The following is a 19,913-nucleotide window of genomic DNA, read 5'->3' on the forward strand; positions in this document are numbered from 1 at the left end:
TTCGGCACTGGCATCCTTTATGCCTACTTATTCCCCCTGTATGACTCATCTTCTTCCACCTCACCTGTCTGCATCTCCATTTGGCAGGCTATTATTATACTCTATTATTCTTCATGTAGAATTCCACTTAGAGTGCTCCCAAAATTAACATTACATGGATAATCTAAGATTCCCGGACACAGTCCAATGGAGGGTGGGCATTCACTGAGTGCTGAAAAGAATTCTCCTCTCCCCCACCCCCACCAGCCCCCACCCCCACCACTCCCCCCCCACCTCTCCTCCACAAGTCTTGTCACTGCTTCAGCTGCTCTTGCTTTTAATTGCATTGGTAGGTAGCTCCTCCCATGGAGTAGATGCACAAGAGGGGTTCCCTGCACAAGCAGTAAACTCCATGAAAAATCATCTCGCTCAGGGTGGCTAACCTTTTAATTCAGACATACAGTGCAGTAACAGGCCATTTCAGCCCACGAGTCCATGCTGCCCGATTAACCTACATCCTTGGTACATACTCGTGGGCCGAAATGGCCTGTTACTGTACTGTATGTCTAATTTAAAAGGTTGGCCACCCCTGAGTTGTGGTTAGCGCAACGATACTACAATACCAGTGACTCGGGTTCGAATGTGGCACTGCCTGTAAGGAGTTAATATGTTCTCCCCGTCTGAAATCCACAAATATGCTCGAGAAACTCAGCAACTCGCACAGGAAAAAAAGGGTGACCAACACTTTGGGCCTGAGCCCTTTGACAGGTATAAGCAAAAGCAGGGAGGCACCTGAATAAAAGGGTGGAGGGAGGTGGAGAGGAGGTAGGAAGGGGCTGGGTGTAGGCTAACTGGTCAGTGGTCATAATGTACACAGGTGGGAGGGTAGAAGGAAAAATAAGCTGAGAAGTGATTTGCAAACTTATTTCCAATGTTACTGCAGTTGCTCGGTTTCCAAAATCCCTTGCTTACTTTAAGGTGCCCTGGAATGTTCTTCCAGAGATGAAAAAAGTGCTATTAAAATGTAATCCTTACTTTACAATAAAACTAAACTGTTTTCTTACTGATTTGATGTGGAATAAATTGAAGGAGCTTGGTGCTAGGTTGAGGCTTCTTGGATGTAAAATCCCTGCAATCCGGCATCTACGGGGATTGATAGATGCTGGATAAGTGAAATTCCCTGGTTGCTTGAGACTGCTTTAATGGAGAGCTCACGGTGAGGTCCGCCAATTTTCATCTTCCATGTTTTTTACCCATGTATTTTCTGCAGGTTTTTTCCCCAATTGCTTGAGATTGTCAGTTGCTTGAATTCCAGATAACAGGGATTTTACTTCAGTGGTTAACTTACTAGACCACGATACAGAGAACAAGGAATATTGATCTAAAGAAAATTAGACATACAACACGGTACAGGCCATTTTGAATCACAAGCCCATGCCATCTAATTATACCCAATTGACCTATAGACCCCAGTACGTTTTTATTTGAACAGTGGGAGGAAACTGGAGTATCAGGAGGAAATCCACACAGACACGGGGAGAATGTACAAACTCCTTACAGACAGCGCAGGGTTCGAATCCCGGTCGAGATCACTGGTGCTGTAACTGCGTTGCACTAACTGTCCCTTTTTGAATTCCACCAAGTCAGCTGGGGAATTTTAATTCACAGAATTAATCTGAACTTCTGAGGAACAAACAGACACCCATCTGCTTCACAAACATAAGTCAGAGAATAAAAAATGATGCGGCTGATATGTGGCTCCAGACATAGAGCAGTCTGGTTGACTCTGAAATGGCCCACCAACCCATTTGCAGGGAAAATTAGGAAGGAATAATAAATGCCAACTTCAATGCGGTGAGAGAATAAATCGGGAGGAAAAAAAATCAAAATCAGTGATTTTGCTTATTTTTCCCCTGAATGAATGTGAAGACAAGTTTACCAAGAGCAGTTGTGGTTGAAGTTACTATAGCAATGGTACCACTGGAAGAACTGCTTCATGTGTCATTGCTAAGAACAAGGTCACATCTCACCCTTTGGAGTTTGACAAATCACAATAGCAAATTCATGGCTGAAATAGGAGTGCAGCAAGGTGCATCTGATCCACTCTTCCACAACCAGTCTCTCTCTGTTTGTTTGCTTGATTTTTATTTTGGTTGTGGGCAGGTATTAAAGGGACATTGCCATTTCTGTTTCCCTGGGGCACAACATATTGGGTGGGGAGTGGGAAGGGTGGAGTAAGAAAGAAAATGTTTCTGGATTTGCCCACTGTGGTTTCATCCAAGTCAAGTCAAGTTTATTATCATCTGATTGTACAAGTACAACCTGTCGAAACAGCATAATCCGATCCTCGGTGCAAACCAAGCAGAAACACAACCAGACATAACACACATAGAGACAAACAATACATAATGTATTTAGAATGAGTATTCATACAAATAGATAGTTTTGTGAATATGAGAGTCTCGGATGGTTACTGCGAGCAGCTCCTTTGGTTGTTCAGCATTCTCGCTGCTCATGGGAAGAAGCTGTTTCTCAGCCTGGTGGCGCTGGCACTGATACTCCAGTATTTATTTCCCGACAGGAGCAGCTGAAAGATGGGGTGGAGGCTGTCCTCAATGATTCTGCGCACCCTCTTCAGCTAATGATCATGATTGAGCTCTTCCAGGGAAGGTTTTAAATTGGCTGTTGGGGGATCCCAGTGAGTCAGTTAGGATTCATGGGTAGAAATGGTCAGTCAATGTTTCACCTCAGGTCTCCTGAAGTCCACAGTGGCATCACAATGGGAAATGAGGAAATGCGGTGTGCCCAAGTAGGAGTGTAATTGCTTGAGTGATGCAGTACATTCGAGAGCCTGATAGCTGTTGGAAAAAAAAGACTTCTTGAATCTAAAAGTGGTAGACTAAAGGCTTTGGATTTTCTGCTTTGACCAAGGACTGAGAAGAGAGCATGGTCAAGGTGATGGGGGCCTTTCATGATGCTGCCAAGTCTTCTTCAACCAGAACCTCACGCAGAAATCTTCAATGGGAATGAGGTCAGTGCCCGTGATGGTCTTTGCGGTGTCCGGCATTTTCTGCAGCCTTGTGTGTTCCTGGGTGTTTGAGTTTCCAAACCAGGCTGTGATGCAACTCATCAGGTACACTGTTCATTGGTCAAAGGAGTTTATTTGGCTGATGCTGCTTGTGGAAATGAAGAGCCCATTTCCAAGCCGTGTCTCAAAATTAAATTAAATTAAGCAAGCTCGATGGCTTGTTAAGTAAAACACGAAAGTCTGCAGACACCGTGTTTGAAGTAAAAACACAATGCTGGAGAAACCCAACTGGTCAAACAATGTCCTTTATGTAGCAAAGGTAAAGATACAGGACCAGTGCTTGAGGCTTGAGCCCTTTATCAAGGTCTGAGCAAAATGTGGGCAGGTGTCCAAACAAAATGGTACGTAGTCCCACAGGCAGGAGGAAATAGGTGGAGAAGAGGAGATGGGAAGGCTCTGTGAATGGAGAGAATAGGGGTGGAGAGCTGGAGAAAAGGAGACAGAGGGATGGGGAAGAAAGGGAGAATGGAAAGTAGGGCTCGAAGAAACTGGAGAATTCGATGTTAATGCCTTCCATTTGGAGAGTGTCCTGTCGGAAAATTAGGTGTTGCTTCTGCAACTTTCCTATCTGCTTTTAAATGCTTCTAAGGCCAAACTCCTCCCTGTCTCTGTAATCTTCTTGAGTCTTGCAACCTAGATCACTGTAAAAACACAAAGCTGGAGGAACTCAGCAGCTCAAACAGTGCATTTTATGAACTTGAGCCCTTCAAGGTATGAGCAAAATGTAGGCAGGCATCCTAACAGAACAGTGGGGGGGGGGAATGGGGAGGAGCATGTTCCCAACAAGCAGGAGGTAATGGGTGGAAAAGGAAGGGAGGATGCATTGACAGGAAGGGGAGGAGGGAGGGCGGTGTGAATGCAGATGGAAGGAGGTGGAGAGCATAAGACGACAAAGAGAAATGGAGGGAGACCGGATTGTGATGCCATTGAGCTTGATACCATTCTGTGTGGAGAGAACTATGCAGCCAAACCTAGAGACAGGGAAACAACAGCATCCATCCTATCCAACAGAGGGTGATGAGAGAAACCAGATGATCCAGGCAGTCTGCCACCATATGGGGCAGTTGCTGCTAATCCTGGCACTATCAGCAATGTATCCCTCGACTTATAATGCTATCACCATTTTAGCTCTGATTCCTCTAGTCCTGATGGCTGCTGGAGCCACTGTAGTGGCTGTACTGCCACTGGTGCAAGCCCGCGGGGAGTGAGGGAGGGGAGATGCAGCACTCCCGCAGGGTCCAGCCACCCAGTCAACTGCCATCAGCTCAGCACGCTCTTTGAATAGTCCGTTCAAGGTGACGACAGTGAAATCCCATGACCACAGGTCTGTACCCAAAATGATGGCACCTATTAATCAGCAGTAGTCACGAGGAGCTGCAGACTCCGGGGAAGCAGAGGACTATACCAGGGCACTAGAGGACAGGAAGATCACCCCTATCTGAGAAGGAGGGGCCTCAGTGGCTGAGGGACCAGTGCATGCAGTGGGTTGCCAGCGACTCGAGGCGAGGAACCTGTTGAAGCTGTGGGCTGCTAGAGATGCTGTCGGGAGTCTCAGGTTGGGCTGCGGACTGCTGGAGACTGGCTCGAACTGGCTGAATGGGTATCAGGCATCGGAACCGGGATGCGAGGAGGTGCCGAGAGCGCTGAAGGGTTCCTGACCGTGTCGGAGGTTCGGATCTGGAGTTCGGGTTGCCAGTGGTTTGGACTGGATCCTGTGTGGCTGTGGAGGCGAATCTACTGACACTCAGTGACTCTGAGGATCTCTCTTTTGCTTCTCTCTCTCCCTCTCTCTCTCTCTCTCTCTCTCTCTCTCTCTCTCTCTCTCTCTCTCTCACTATCTGATTATGTTTTACTGTAAGAGGTGCTTAGGCAATTCCTGCCAGTGGTAAATCTGTCTGCCTTGCAGCAGCAACAGGGAATTTCATATAATATGACACTATTTTATATTATGATAATAAATTGAATCTTGAATCCTCTCATTCATGGGAATACATTCTGAGTGCTAAGTGAGGTCCCAGTGTATGCAAATTAATACACACACAGCAAGCTGTTTCTTTATCATTCATATAGTTTTTAGCAGAAACTCCAGGATCATTTGCACTCATCACGGGCCACAGAGTGTGAGATTCAAATCTCATGCATCTCAGAATGAAGCAGCCAATCATTATGTCCCTTTTTCTAGATCCTTTCAGCACATACTTCCGTGTAGTGCATATAAATAACAGACAGAAAGTGACTGGACAATTTTCATATATTAGCAAATTATCTAAAACCCAACACTTATACTGGTAATATCCCTTCAAAATCCATGGTTACTGGCATGCTTTGAAAAGTATTGAAGGTGTTCATTTAATAAATATATCAGTTAACTGCAAAATTTTCCAAATCTAGTTGCATGGAATTTTATGTCGAACAAGCAGCATTAAACTCCACACCCCATCAAATTTTGCCTTAAAATCACTTTTTGAAGCCACGCTGTCTAATGGCAGACCATTGTCACCTCACGCTGTGAATCAAGATGAAAATGAAATCCAGGAGGTTTTCTGATCAGTGCTCAGCTCCAACTTGTCAGAGTTACATGGTGTTATCAATACTGTGGCGCCGTGCTTTAGGTGCCAGACATGTTCTCACACTGATGACAGTGGACTCAGTTTGTTCCAAGTTTCACATTTTACACTCCTAACATTAAGTACGAGCTGTATATCCTTGATCAGGCTAAATACTCCATGGGAGCATTATACCCATTCAGGGTGAAACTAAACCCCTCTCCCTCACCCAGCTTCTAAAGTTAGAATCAGTCCTGATTTTTGAATTATCCTATTTCTTGTGCAGCCCATAATCATGAGAGATATACAGGAACAGCAGAGCCAGCACCAGGAAACAGCCCTTCCCCATGAGCAGTGAGAATGCTGAACAACCAAAGGAACTATCCGTATTTACGCTCCCATATTTACGAAAAATTCGTTTCTTTATTTGTATAAATGAATACTTGTTCTGCATATGTACTATTTGCCTATATGTGTGTTATGACTGGTTGTGTTCTACATGTTTGGCTCTGAGGACCGGAGAACGCTATTATATCAGTTGTACTTGTACACTCAGATGATAAATATACTTGACTTAAAGTAACTTCAAAGTTATTAACACTATTATACAGGAGTTATTTTCAATTTCAAAGATCTACTTTATTCATGCAAAATGTTCAAGCAATTCAAAATGTTTTTTTAACTGTATAAAGCTGCAGGTCCATACTAATTGAAGCACTGAAGCTTGGCGGAGCCAATCCAAAGACTGCATCTGAGGTCCTGCCACCATTGCACACAAGGCTTAGGTCTTATGGGAAGAGCATTTTAAACACTCTGTGATTCTCTCTGCCGCTATTATTTTCTTATGGATTTACCACAAATTATTTAGCTGCTTGGGACAAACATTGTAAAGAGTTCTTGCATCCTTTCCTAGACCTTCTTGATAAATGCAGAGCTTACATCAGGAGTCAGCCTTTAACTAGGAATTGCATGCATACCTAATGCACAACCATTCCAAAATAGGCTTTGTCTCAAACATTGAATTCATGTGCTCTACACAGACATTAATTGTGCAGTCCAGATCAATGGGTGACTTCCTAATCAAGTCTGGATTCAGATAATGTAGACCACTCTCCCATCCTCAATGTGCATTGCTGAGTCCATCAGGCAGGAAACAGATAGTGGATTTTGACACTCTGGTCAAAGCCTCCCTGTACAATCTCTCCATCTTCTGCTTGGATCCATGGTGAGTCCGTAGATCAACTAGCATCAGGGACCAGGTTCGACTGGCATCCAGTTCTACAGTCAACCGGAGGAAGAATGAGGCTGCGGTCTTTGACAACTGGCTCAACTAATCCACCCTCCCCTTCGCCATCAAGTCTGACTACCTGAAGGTGTTGGGGATCTGGTTCAGAGGAGACATGAGATGTGCAGCAAAAATTAGCTGGAGCATTGAGACAAAGGACATCAAGTATTGGTAATGTAGGAGTGGAACTCCCTCCTGACAGTGGCTAGAACCTGGTCATTAGGTGTGAGGTGCCCTGTCACTGTACATGATGCAAGTGTGGCCCATTGCCTATTCTGATCCCATGGTGGCCAACCACTTCAAACTTCTGTATCATCCAAGATGAAGTGCATCCAATGGATCATGATCTACAAGTCCCAAAAGCACAGGAGATAATGCTTGTCCAACTTTGCCTGAACCCCGATGGCCTGAACTTTGTGGCTGCATCAAACTGTTTGGAGAAATAAAGAACCCCCACACTAATTGTCATTGCATTCTCAAGTTCTACCTGGTCCTGGTATTACTCAGGATAGACCTGGTTTCATTGCTGTGCATAGTTCCATTCAGTTGAATATTGTTGCACCTCTTGTCCTTTGTGGAATGTTTTCTCGGGGAAACATCTCTGACCACATCTGCCAGGCAGTAGGCAATGTCCTGTAGACCTCATGGGAAAAAGGCACAATAGTTTCCCAAGTCCCCTCATCAGGACTCACCAGCAAACACCAAGATCTCACTCGGCTGGTGGTGAGAGGGACCCTCCCTTCCTGCACAGTTAGCATCCCACCCTGAATGCATGCTGTCCCTGAGATGGCTGTGATAAGGATGAGACAATGGTCCACATTGGAACATAGGGTGATTTAATTTGGGCTTTGAGCAGCAGTGGGAGGCAACCTCATAGAATAGATCCATAAGGGAGAAAGCTTGCCTTTTCTACGCCTCCATCCAGACCACTTCAGACAGTCAAGAAGAAAATAAAGTGCAGTCTCTGCTGCATGCAGGAAACATGGCAAGGATCCAAAAACAATAACAAGATAATGACCTGGATAATCTGCCCTTTGCATTGATATTGGTTGAGGGATCAATACTTCTCAGAACACATGAGAGAATTTTTCTGGTCTTCTTCAAAATTTAAGCTGTGAGATCTGTTAATGGAGACAATTTGGCCTTTACATTCATGATCAATTAAACAACATAAATAATGGCCACCTTCAATATCGCAACACCCAAGATAGTGAGAGGGCTCAGATCTGGAGGGAGGGAGGGTTCCTCTTATTTTGTTCTTCTTTCTATGATCTTTTTCTCCCTTTGGTTCAACATGGACATTGAACTTGCATTTTTGTAGCATTATTGTAATTTTTCTTTCTTAACATCGACATGAGGATGATCAATATTTGTATATTTTGTTAATATTATGGATATTGATCATTCTTCATTTTGACTGCATGCTGATTGAAAATTCTCAAAATAAAATATAAAAAAAGATGCCCAGAACTATACACTGTCTTAAACAGAAAGCGCTCTTACAAAGGAAATAACTTAATTCGGAACCTCTACCACGAAGCAAGGTTAAAAGCAAACATGTTGGAATCAAGTGAAAACAACCAAGAGATGGACAGCATAGCACCAAAGCTTCCAATCAACCCAAATTCTTTAAGATATGATAAGAGTCCATAAATGGGCACCACATCTTTTGGAACTTAACATGTAAATTTTTAATAGCATATCTATTTTTTTCTAAACTTAAACAAGACATAACACCATTTAACCATTGTGTATGTGCAGGTGGAGTATTATCTGTCCATTTAAACAAAATTGTGTGTCTGGCAATCAATGGGGTAAAAAAAAAATGGTTTTGAGTTGGAGTCAGATGAACATCATCATTTTGAAATGATCTGAATAGAGCAAAGGACAAGGTTCTAATTTGAGCTTGAGAATTACTGATAATGTTTGAAAGACATCTTTCCAAAGTTTTTATCAACTCAGGCATGTCCAGAACATGTGAACCAAAGAAGCAGCACCAATTTTACATTTGTCACATAGAGGATTTATATAGAGTAAAAACAAAACAATTTAACTTTGGACATATGTACTCTATGGACCACTTTAAATTGCAACAAACAGTGATGCGCACAAAAGGAGGCCATGTTAATCAGATTACAAATAGAGTCCCACACCTCATCTGAGAATGAATGATTCAAATCCTGTTCCCAATCGTTCTTAACGAGACTATTTTTAAATCAAGCAAATTATTATAAATAAGAGATATTAAACCTTTATGAGTTAGTTGTAAAAGAAAAAGTGTATCAAGAATGTTTGCCCTTTGTATTCCAGTGGTTTTTTGTCTTCTCTTATTTTTTTCATTGCCTTCTCCAATATATTTTCTCTTGTTGTATATCTTAAGAATTTTATAAGAATGGATCTTGGTTTTTGTTGTGGTTGTGATTTAGGGGCTAATGTTCTGTGTGCCCTTTCTATTTCCATTCCTTCCTGTAATTCTGGTCTTCCTAGGAACCTGGGGATCCATTCTTTTATAAATTCTTTCATATTTTTGCCTTCTTCATCTTCCTTAAGGCCCACTATCTTTATATTGTTTCTCCTATTATAATTTTCCATTATATCTATCTTCTGAGCTAACAGCTCCTGTGTTTCTTTAACCTTTTTATCAGATTCTTCTAATTTCTTTTTTAAGTCATCTACTTCCATTTCTACGGCTGTTTCTCGTTCTTCCACCTTATCTACTCTTTTTCCTATTTCTGTCATGACCAGCTCTAATCTATTCACTTTTTCTTCTGTACCTTTTATTCTTCTTTTTATTTCACTGAATTCTTGTGTCAGCCATTCTTTTACTGATTCCATATATTCTTTAAATTTTTTTTTATCCATGTACTGTCCCTTCCCTTCATCTTCCATTTCTCTGTGTAGAGTTTGATGTTCTCCCTCCTCTTCTTCTGAGTCCACTCCAGGATCTGTGTCCTTTACTTCTGTCTCTTCTGATCTTCTTGTTGGGTTGTTTATTTTATTTTGTTGGGTATTTTTGTTCTTCTTATTTTTATGAAAAGTGTCTTGGTGTTGGTCTTCTTCTTCTGGGTTGGTCATCTGTTGTTTCTCTGATTTCTGTTTTTTTATTCTCTTCCTTCTTGTTCCCGTTATTTTCTATGTTTTCCTGTTGAGAGTCTTGCTGTTGTGTTATACTTGTCTGTTTCAGCGGTGGAGATTTACTCCTCAGGTGGTTCCCCCCTCCCATCAATGTTGTTTTTGTTTTGTGCACACTTTTGTTTGGCTCCGTGAGCCATTTTTGTAGTCCTGAGTTTGGGTTTTCCACTAACCTCAGGGAGCGGGCTTCTCTCTCTACGGCGGGCCTCCTCATACAGCTAAGGCCTTCACCTTTCTCTTCCGACATCTTTCCTTCTTCTTTTCTTCCCATTGTTTTTGGTTTTTCTTTCTTTGCTGCCATTTTCTCCACACTTTTATTTTTAATTTGTTATGGTTTCTGTGTTTGTAGCTTTGCTTTTTTACTTTTTTTTACTTTTCTGGAGAGGGCTGGTATTTTCTTACCGGTCACTACCCCCTTTTTTTTTTATTCAGACATAAGTTTTGAACTCCTGAAGATGAGGAAGGAGTTTAACACAGCAAAATCGACCCTATGGAAAAAAGGTTATAAATTTATGTTAAAATATCCAGCGGTGCTTAAAATAGTTATCCCGAGGAAGCAAAGCAAACTTTTCTCGGATCTGGAAAAAGCACAAAAATTTGCAGAACACCTACAAAACAGACAGAGAGATAAAGAGATGTAAAAAGAACAAAAATGACAACAAATTATGTATAAAAAAGAAGAATAAAGTATAAGTAAGAACTAAGAAGGGAAAGAAAGGGAAGAAAGGAAGTAAGGAGGGAATTAAGAGAGTGAGCTTTGTTATATATGAAGATTAAAATCTTTTCTGGGGGGCTGGGTGGGGAAGAATAGCAGTCACTGCGAAATCAGTTGACGCTTGCAAGTGGATTCGCAAATCCAAATGGAGAGGGGAGATGTGGTTGCCCAACAAGGGACAAAGGGCAAGAGCAGAGAAGGGAGGGACTATTGGGGTTAAAGGAATTTAGATATGGGAATAGTGGAAATATTTTATGTTTTAGAAATGTTGTCTTACAATGTGTTCAAAAAGAGAAAGCAGAAATGGATAAGAAGGGGAGGTGGTGATGAGGAAACGGAAAGGAAAGATAAACAAAGTATGAAATGGTCATGTTGAACTATATGACTTTAAATATTAACGGAATACATAACCAAACCAAAAGGAAGAAACTGTTAAATTTACTGAAGAAAGAAAAAATTGATATAGCATTCGTGCAAGAAACACATCTAACTGAAGTGGAACACAAGAAATTAAAGAGAGATTGGATAGGACATGTAACAGCAGCATCATATAATTCAAAAGCCAGAGAGGTAGCTATATTAATAAATAAAAATGTACCAATCAAAATAGAAGAGGAAATAATAGATCCAGCAGGGAGGTATGTAATGATAAAATGTCAGATAAATTCAGAATTTTGGAATTTACTCAATGTATATGCACCTAATGAAGAAAATCAAAAAATTATGCAAGATAGCTTTTTGAAGATCGCAAATACGCAAGGGAATATACTAATAGGAGGGGATTTTAATGTTAATTTGGACTCAAACTTGGATAAAACTGAAAAAAAGACTAACAGAAAGAACAAAGTAACCAAATTTATAATTAAATCGATGCAGGAAATGCAACTTTTGGATATATGGAGGAAACAACACCCAAAGGAAAAGGAATATTCATATTATTTGGGTAGACATAAAACATACTCAAGGATAGACCTATTCCTGTTATTAGCCCACATTCAAGGAAGAGTTAAGAAAACAGGATATAAAGCTAGATTGTTATCGGATCACTCACCCCTGTTATTGGCAATAGAGCTAGAGGACATCCCACCAAGAATGTATAGATGGAGATTAAACTCCATGCTACTTAAAAGACAGGATTTTAGAGAATTCATTGAGTGACAAATTAAAATGTACTTTGAAATAAATACGGAATCAGTGAAAGATAAGTTTATACTATGGGACGCAATGAAAGCATTCATCAGAGGACAGATAATAAGTTATGTAACTAAGATGAAGAAGGACTTTAATCGAGAAATAGAACAGTTGGAAAGGGAAATAACAAATACAGAAAAAGAATTAGCAATAAAGGAAGGTACAACTAAAAGAAGAGAATTGACAGACAAGAAAATAAAATATGAAACACTACAAACATATAAGGTGGAGAAGAACATAATGAAGACAAAACAGAAGTATTATGAGCTAGGAGAAAAAACGCACAAAATACTTGCGTGGCAGCTTAAGACAGAACAAACTAAAAGAACGGTATTGGCATCAAGGAAAAAGGACAAACAAATTACATATAACCCAACGGAGATCAATGAAAACTTCAGGGAATTCTACGAACAACTATATCAAACTGAAAACGAAGGGAAAGAAGAAAAAATAGATGAATTTCTAACTAAAATTGAACTACCGAAATTGCAAACAGAGGAGCAAAATAAATTAATAAAACCATTTGAAATAGAAGAAATACAGGATATATTAAAAAAACTACCGAACAATAAAACACTGGGAGAGGATGGACTCCTAATAAAATTCTATAAATCATTTAAAGACTTATTAATTCCTCCTCTCCTGGAAGTAATGAACCAGATTGAAAAAACACAAAACATATCAGATTCATGCAAAACAGCAATAATTACAGTAATACCAAAGACGGGGAAAGATCCACTGACACCAGCATCATATAGACCAATATCTCTACTTAACACAGATTATAAGATAATAGCTAAACTATTAGCAAACAGATTGGCTGACTGTGCACCAAAAATAGTAAAACTAGACCAAACTGGATTTATTAAAAAAAGACGAACAACGGACAATATTTGTAAATTCATTAACTTAATCCATACAGTACAAGGAAAAAAAACTCCAACAGTAGCGGTTGCTTTAGACGCAGAGAAAGCCTTTAACAGAGTAGAATGGAATTATTTATTCAAAGTACTACAAAAATTCAACCTTCCAGAAAAATATATTAATTGGATTAAAGCATTATATAAGGGACCAATGGTGAAAGTGACAGTAAATGGATATATATCAAAACAATTTAACTTAAGCAGATCAACAAGGCAGGGATGTCCACTATCTCCCTCACTATTCACGTTAGCTATAGAACCACTAGCAGAACTGATAAGAACAGAAAATAAAATAAGAGGGATAAAAATAAAAGAGAAGGAATATAAAATCAGTCTATTTGCAAATGATGTTATAATATACTTAACAGAACCAGAAATATCAATAAAAGAATTACATAAGAAATTGAAGGAATATGGAGAAGTATCAGGGTACAAGATCAGGGTACAAGATCAACGCAAATAAAAATGAATAATGCGGATTTCACAAAGTTTAAGGAAGAATTATCATTTAGATGGAAAACACAAGCAATTCGATACCTAGGAATACAACTAAATAATAATCTCGGCCATCTATACAAACTAAATTATCAGCCATTAATGAAAAAATTACAAGACGACTTAGAGCACTGGAAAGACTTACCAGTAAAACTGATAGGAAGGATAAACTGTATTAAAATGAACATCTTCCCAAGGATACAATACCTATTTCAATCATTACCAATTCACCTAACAGAGAAATTCTTCAAGGAGCTAAAGAAAATAATAAGGAAATTCTTATGGAAAGGGGGGAAACCGAGGATAGCACTAGATAAATTGACACAATGGTACAAACAAGGAGGTTTACAACTACCAAACATTAAGAATTATTATAGAGGAACACAATTAAGATACCTATCTGATTTTTATCAAACAAGGGAAAAACCAGATTGGACCAGATTAGAACAAGATAAAATAGGGGAGAAGATACCTGAACATATACTATACAAGTGGGATGATAAATTGGTGCAACGTAGGAATTCACCAGTATTGCACCATCTGCTCAACATTTGGAAGAAGATTCACGTAGAAAGGAATAAAATAAATTATCAACTACCAAAATTAATATTGACACAAAATCAACTAATCCCTTTCACAATAAATAACCTTTCCTTCAGAGAATGGGAGAGAAAAGGGATCAAAAGAATAGAAAATTGTTTTTCGGGAATCAAATTATTATCTTTTGAACAAATGAAGGACAAATATAATATAACTCACGATACAATGTTTGCATACCTCCAACTGAAAACCTACTTGAAGGACAAATTGGGAAACAGTCTGAGGTTACCAGAAGGAAGGAATTTTGAATATGTGATTATAGACACAATGATAATTTAAAAATTTATAACAAACATGTACATCAAACTGCAGGAAAAGGAGAAAGAAGAAACTAACTGTAAACCTAAACAAAAATGGGAACAAGATCTAAACATAAAGATAAAGAATGAAACATGGGAAAAGCTATGCTCCGGAACTATGAGAAATATAATAAACACGAAGTTACGCATGATACAATATAATTGGTTACACAAGCTATACATCACACCCCAAAAGTTAAATAAATGGGACCCAACAGTATCAGACAGATGTTTTCGCTGTAAAAAGGAAACGGGAACAAGAATACATGCAATTTGGTCATGTGAAAAAGTGAAAAAATTTTGGGAAGATCTAAACCAGATATTAAATAAAATCACGAAAAGCAATATACCAAAAAACCCAGAGATCTTCCTTCTAAGTAATATAAGAAATAAAGTATTTGGACTTGATTTAGATGGAGCACAAAAAAGATTTATTATGATAGCCTTAGCTGCAGCAAAAAAATGTATTATGTCAACCTGGAAATTAGAAGACAACTTGAGAATACAACAATGGTACATAGAAATAAATAAATGTATTCCATTAGAAAAAATAACATATAATTTAAGAAATAATATCACAATATTCAAACAAATATGGGAACCATACATGAAATACAATAGAGAAATCCTACCATGGACCTCCACCACCTAAAATGACAGAAGGAGAAGACAGCGAAATGAACTGACTCAGTATGTAAAAGTAAAAGATAAAAATTTCTATTTATTTTTATTAAGTGACAACATTGTTTAATGGGTTTAATGCATCTTATAGATTGAACTTTAAATAAATGGGAAGTGGGGGTGAGGGAGGGAAGGAAGGGAGGGGGAAAAGGGGAGAAAATGACACTGTATATATTCAAGAGAAAAAATGTCTGTATGTATTTTGGTCAGTATGGTTTATTGTGTGAAAAATAAAAAAAATTTAAAAAAAAAGAATGTTTGCCCTTCTTTAAGGTACGATTGTAGTAAAACACAGTAAATACTGGAAGAACTCAGCTGGTCTTACAGAATCTATAGGAGTTAAAGATGTGTTACAGAGGTTTCAGATTCTTCAAATCTCATCCCAGAGATCGTGCAGGTGAGAGGTAGAAACTGGGGAAATTAATGAAATTATGGGGAGGATAAAATGGGAGAAGTGCAGGATTAGTGTGAATGAGCCCTTGATATCGGTGCAGACCTGGTGGGTGAAAGGGCTTGTTTCAATGATGTACAAACCTAAGACTCTATGCCTGTTACTGCACTTCGATTTGAACATTATTTGCACTTGAAATGCTCCCAGAATAGTCAGAGGTGTATTCCTGATGTAACTTGTTTTTTTATTATACTGATGGATGCACCTACATCATCTATACATTGATTTGTCAGTTGCATTTGTTCATCTCCATCTGTGGCCAAATGCTTTGACTAGTGTGGTGATTAATGAATGTATACCCAATATCTAGTATTGTTGCTGATTCCTGCATTGGCTTCAATGTATGGTCTGATGAGTTCTGATGAGGTGTTTTTTGTTGAACATAAAACAAGGTTATTTCACATGACTTGCATTTATTTCCCCTGAGAAGGATATTCCACTGTGTGGGTTTCATTGTCACCGCTGCAGTGGCACCATTCTGAGGTCCACTTATCTTCCTGCTTTAATTGTCAAAATGATCTGCCCAGTGGACAATTTATCTGATTAAGTTCACAGCAGCTTTGTGGTCTTTCGATGTAACAATGCCAGCTCAGGTAACTTGGACAGTTGGATATCCTTTCTGCACTTTCCTTTTGAATTTCTTTGATTTGTATTCTTCAATCACAGTGTTTTCAGCTCCTGCTCAAGATCAAAGAAACTCCCATCTTGTGACGTTGTCTCAGATGCCTGCAATATTGACCTATTCTTACTGTCACTTCTTACCTAGCTCAACAGTGCACAGTTGCCTCATTTTGCTCAGGAGTGAAATGTGCAGTCAGTGCAGTTTCCTGTTCCCTGTCCAGACAGTTTTTGTAGGTCATAATGTTCCAGAAATACCTCTTGATTCTCCACCACCATGGTATTACAGGAGTGCTTTCTATTTATGCTATCTCTTGTCCATATCCTGCCAGTAACTCAAGAAACATGAATACATTTCTTCCCAATGGGACAGATCTTGACAGTTATTGAATTGACTGGCAAACTAACGCAGTTAAAAAGTTGCAAGAAGCAACAAGCAACAAGATCACAAATTGACAGCAAAACTTCATTTTACTTGATATTCAAACCAAATGCACTCTAAGACTCCTCATCATCCGTGTAGTGTTTGGCCAATGTATCCACGATTAACTTAACAAACAATGTCTGCTTCCTTTATCACCACACCCGAGTGGTTGGACATTCTCAAAACTATACACAGTCTCAAAGAGGAAATATCACATAGTGTTTTTCAAAGGGCCAAAACACAGAAATGCTGGAGGAACGCAGCTCGTCTCGCAGCATCAAAAGGACGTAAAGATATATCACCGATGTTTTGGGCCTGACCCCTTGAAGAACAGCTCAAGAACAACATCTGTACAAGGTAAAAGGTGAGGCTACATTGGGAGTACTGCGTGCAGTTCTGGTCTTCTTACTTGAGGCTTTGGAGGTGATGAAGAGGAAGTTCGCCAGCTTGATTCTAGGGATGAAGGCGTTAGCCTAAGAGGAGAGACTGAATCGTCTGGGACTGCACTTGCTTGAATTTTGAAGAATGAGAGGGGATCTCACAGAAACAATGTAAGGAATAGATAAGATAGAGATAGGTAAATTGTTTACATTGATAGGGGAGACTAGAACTAGGGGACACAGGATGGAGATGAGGAGAAATCGGTTTCCCCAGAGGGTGGTGAATCTATGGAATTTGCTTCTCATTGAAGCAGTGGAGGTGACTTCAGTTAATATATTTAAGAAAAGGTTGAATAAATTTTAATGAAGTGGGGGAATTAAATGATATGGGGAAAAGGCAGGTGGGTGGAGATGAGTCTATTATCAGATCAGCCATGATCTCACTGAAGGGCAGAGCAGGCTTAATGGGCTGGGTGGCCGACTCCTGCTTCTATTTCTTCGTTCTTATGAGACTGGCTAAGTTCAACCAGCATTTCTGTGTTTTGACTCCAATCACAGCAGACTTCCGCATTTCATTTCTTGAAAGGGCTACCTAGTTGTATGAATACAGATGAAGCCTGAGTTTGACACCCCATACAGACCCTACGACAATTCAACGCTCTCACTACTCTTTGGGAATGCCAACATGGACTTCCGTTCTCAAATGTACAATGGCTTCCATGCTGTGCAACTCTATGGCTCTGTGGAACTTGAACCCACCATCTGCAGTCCCTGGACAAGAGTACAGCCAAATGAGTCACATCTGAGAGCTCAACACAATAAAGATAATGTATTCCTCCCTCTCTCCACATGAACTAATGCAATCATCAGCTTGATCCTCCAGTGAATACACACCCTTAGATATGGTTAGGGCCACATCTTGGAATGTGGCAGAATTAATTCCCTCAAAAAGCAATTTATTCTGGTCATGCATAATCTAAATTTAAATTCAGTTATTAATTGAATAGTTGAACATTAATACATTTCTTACTTTGGACATTTGAGAAAGTCAAAATCTGAGCTAAAGAAGTCTGTTTAACTTCTAATTATTTTTAAATTTAGAAATGCAGTATCTTCGAGCCCATGAGCCCGCACTATCCAAATATGCCCATGTGACCAATTAGCCAACTAACCTCGACGTCTATGGAAAGTGGGAGGCAATCATCTCTGACTTATTTTTCTGTGCAAATACAACTTAACAAGTAATCTGATATGTATTATTTAACATGTTGGTAGCCACCAAGAGTGCAAATTCATTAAATACCAATGCTCACCCTCTATGTTCACAACAGCCATACAAATGTGATTTTACACCCTTGATCTTCATTCAGATTCATTGTTAAAAAAAAGGTGATGCAGCAAAGGAAGCAGGCTCTGTAGCCGTGCAACTCTTCGCTATCAACCACACATTTACATTAATATTATATTAATCTAATTTTATTCCATCTATATTCATATAGGAGCAGAAATAGGCTATTCAGCCCATCAAGTCTGCCCCACCATTTAACCATGAGCTGATCCATTTCCCCACTCAGCCCCACTGGCCAGCCTTCTCCACATTACCTTTGATGCCCTGGCTAATCAAGCATCTATCAATCTCTGTCTTAAGTACACCCAATGACCTGACCTCCACATCCACCAGTGGCAACAAATTCTATAGATTTGTCACACCCTTCAATCCTGAAGTTGTGCCCTCTTGTCCTCGACTCTCCAACCATGGGAAACAACTTTTCTACATCGACTCTGTCCATGCCTTTCAACATTCAAAATGTTTCAATGAGATCCCAACACCACCCAGCTGCACCACACCCCATTCTCCTAAATTCCAACCAACACAGTCCGAGAGCTGTCAAACACTCCTCATATGATGACTTTTTTATTCCCGGAGTCATCCTTGTGAACCTCCTCCTTCTACTACTACACCTTCCCATCTATTCCCCTAGATTCTACCACTGCACATTGAAGACAATTTACTGAAGCCATTTAACTTAATGGTTAGCAGTTAGAGCACCGCTGTTATAACACCAGAGATTGGGACCAGGGTTCAAATCCCACGCTGTCTCTAAGAGTCTGTACATCCACCTCGTGTCTGCAGGTTTCCTCTTCAAAATGTACTGTGCATTTTAGGTCAATTGGGCGGCATGGGATCGTGGGTTGAAAGGGCTTATTACTGTGTTGTATGTCTAAATTTAAATTTAAAAACCTGCTCATCTTAAGATGTGGGAGGAAATTAGAGGAAAGCCACACAGTCATAGGGAGAACCTACAAACTCCACGAAGACAGCACCAAAGGTCAGGATTGAACACAAGTCCCTGCAGCTGTGTTGTAACAGGTCCACAAGCTGAGCCACACTTCCCCCCTGTCCAATATGTTGGACTCCACTGCTCTCCTCTTTAATATCACTCTTCATTGAACCAGTCATTGGAGGGGAACCATGGCAGAAGTCTTAGCTATACACTGTGTTCTCACTGGCCTCACTCACAACTCATGATTAATTTAACAAACAATCTGTGCTTTCTTTATCACCACACCTGAGTCGCTGGACATTCTCAGAATTATACATAGTCTCAAAGAGGAAATATTATGAGTATTCTTAAAAGGGTCAAAACACAGAACTACTGGAGGAACTCAGCTGGTCTTGCAGCATCCATAGAAGGTAAAGATATTGAGGAACGGTTCAGGTCCAAAACATTGGTAATATATCTTTACCTCCTGTGGACACTGCGAGACCAGTTGAGTTCCTCCAGCATTTCTGTGTTTAGATGACACTCAGCAACTGCAGACTTTCATGTTTCACGTCTTAAAAGGGCCACCCAGTTGTTCAAGTACAGATGGAACTAGAGACTGGGCGCAGACTTGGAGATCACTTCACTGAGCACCTTCACTCTGTTTGCAGCAGTAACAGGGATCTCCCAGTGGCCAACCACTTAATTTCTGTGCCCCACTCCTATGCTGACATGTCAGTCCATGGCCTAATGTACTCTCCCACCAAGACCACCCATACATTGGAGAAGCAACACTTAATCTTCCATCTGGGCACTAACATTAACATTGACTTCTCTGGATC

This window comes from Narcine bancroftii, chromosome 6 (assembly GCF_036971445.1).
Source record: "Narcine bancroftii isolate sNarBan1 chromosome 6, sNarBan1.hap1, whole genome shotgun sequence".
NCBI classification, from domain to species: Eukaryota; Metazoa; Chordata; class Chondrichthyes; order Torpediniformes; family Narcinidae; genus Narcine; species Narcine bancroftii.